The 2,590-nt window shown below is 42.6% G+C and overlaps 1 pseudogene; it reads right to left on the bottom strand.

Annotated features, from left to right (window-relative positions):
* Positions 1-464: 464 nt before the first annotated feature.
* LOC143358677 (cytochrome P450 9e2 pseudogene) lies at positions 465-2,286 on the bottom strand (annotated as a pseudogene).
* Between the last annotated feature and the right edge of the window lie 304 nt (positions 2,287-2,590).

Raw genomic sequence — 2,590 nt, forward strand, 5'->3', positions numbered from 1 at the left:
AAGTTGTTAACATCAATCGCGAGGGACAGGAATCAAAGAAAAATCCGTGTCTTTACTTAAAACTGAAGTGTACTCTTTTGCAGCGATAGCAGGATTGAATGTGCTCAGATTTTTATAGTAATATGTACTTGAGCAAAAAAGTATATTAAATAAATTCTGTACTTTCCATATTTGCAGGAGAAGAAATCTGAAATCCGCCATTTTGACGGGCTCGGTAGCTCTAGTATTAATCGTCTGAATAAGTGGAAACCACAATGCCTCCGTTTCATTTTATTCGTGACACACAAAACGGCAAACCGGTGCGCGATAAAATTTTTATCTCGGCACCATAACGATAACGATAAAAAAAAATCAATAATTACGGAACTGATAATTAGACTGCGGATTTCATGCATATCTATAACAAAGACGAATAAGCAAACTAGAAAACTGTGAAAACATTAGAAGAATTGGAAACCTAGGTGCAGTAAACTTATATTTATTAAAGTTTTACATATTTCTTGCCGATAACATAATTTTCAAAATCTGGGCTCATCCAATTTTCGCAACAAGGACTTCAATTTAAGAATATTTTCATATTGTCTTGGACTGGCCAACATTATCAAAAGTAGAAATAAGTTCGTCCATCTCGCTTCCGTTAAATGAAAACTTTCTGTTATCTTAAAACTATTGTACAAGATACTTATTTTACTAAAGGGGAATCATCCCTTTTCCTCAAAGTATACCAGAACCCGTCTATCGGTTGCATCTGGAAATTCATTCTATCAGACACAAGCGGTTTCGTCTTCTCGTTAGGTTCGATCACAAACTTTTGCATCAGATAAACTATCATAATCTTAATTTGCATCAACGCGAAACGATTTGCAATGCACATTCTAGGTCCGAGTCCAAAAGGCATGTAGGTACAAGGGACAATGTTCTTCTTGTTTTCTTCGTTGAATCGTTCGGGATCAAACTTCTCCGGATCAGGGAAATACTGTGGATCATAATGCAACGCGTAAACAGGGAACCAAAGGTTTTGACCTGGGTATATGGTGGTACTTTTGTAACCAGGTGCAGCAGGGGGCAGTTCGTACTGCTGCACGCAGACTCTGTCGAGAAGAGGAGCTATAGGATACTTCCTGAGCGTTTCTGAAACCACCATGTCCAGATATTCCATCTTCGATAGAGCCTCGTACGAAATATCTCCATTATCCTCGGCAAGGTAGCGATCTATTTCCTCTCTTAGTTTATCTTGAATGTCTCGATGATTCGCCAGCTCGAGAGTCATAAAGGACATGGCCGTGGACACTGTATCAAAACCAGCAAAGAAAAACCCCAACGCCTGAGCAACCATATCGTCGAGGCTGATCTTGTTCTCTGTTTGCGCGTCCCTAGCCTGCATCAACAGATGTATCATATCTGGCCTGACTATGCCAAGCTCCTCCCGTTTCTTCATATTTTCCCTGATAATCTTTTCAAGGAAGTCTATCGATGCTGGAGGAAACACTGTTAACCCGGCCATTTTGGATAAACGGGGAAACACGCGTATCAACATGAACTTGATTATGCTCAGAGAGCTTATAGACCTTGAGATCGTGGTTCCCACTCTGTAGAGATCATTGTCCCGGTCCTTCAGAGTGTTCACACTGATGCCGTAGGCTGAGGTAGCGATCACATCGTTCGTGAAGATTGTGAACGTTTGTTTCGCGTCCACCATGGAACAGAGCTCGGGATGGCTGTACAGATAGTCGAAGAATTCGTGGGAGCATTTGGAGACCAGGCCGAACATGAACTTCATCTTGCTGGACGTGAAGAACGGACTCAGAGTGTTTCTCATCTTCTTCCAGCGATCGCCTTTTAAGGAGAACACGTTCTTCCCAAAAATTGGCTCCACTTTTTCGTCTGGGAAGGGCCTGTGATCCGTGAAGTGGTCGAACTGTTTGATGCCCAGTTCTTTGATCAATTCTGGGTCCCTTATCAGGGCGGTTGGGACAGTGATGTCCATCACCCCGATGTATCTGACGTCTGTGCGGCAGTTGTAAAGGTTTTTGATGACGTCCAAGAATGTCACACGCTGGAAAAACATTCGCCATGTTTCGTTCGGCGCGTCAGGTACTCCGCGTTTTTTCCAATAGGTGGTCTGATGATGTATCACTGTTATAACTTTCGTCAAGCAAATGACGATCACAGTTACCACTAGCATCCAGAACGCGGACCAATTCGACATCAACTCCATGGCTGGAGCCGTGTTATGACACTGCTCGCTGGCCTCTCTTGAAGTGATCACAATTACACTGGCGCGACAGATATGAACGAGGCGTATACTATACGTACACGATAACGTATCATCTCAGTGTATAGTGATGACCTTGACCGCATCGTTACGTACAAGACGGGTGATTTGCGACTCTCGTTTATTGCGAACTATCGCATGCGCCAACGGTAGGCACGTTGATCTTATTAAGCTGGTTTACAGTGGTCAAGTTGCAGAAAATGATTATGTACGAAGATCAGAGTGGAAAATTTTCAGTTCATCGATCTCAATACTAAGCCTACCGAGGCTTAAAAGTAACTGGTACATGTTCCCTTATAAAAATGACAAGATCGA

This window comes from Halictus rubicundus, chromosome 1 (assembly GCF_050948215.1).
Source record: "Halictus rubicundus isolate RS-2024b chromosome 1, iyHalRubi1_principal, whole genome shotgun sequence".
NCBI classification, from domain to species: Eukaryota; Metazoa; Arthropoda; class Insecta; order Hymenoptera; family Halictidae; genus Halictus; species Halictus rubicundus.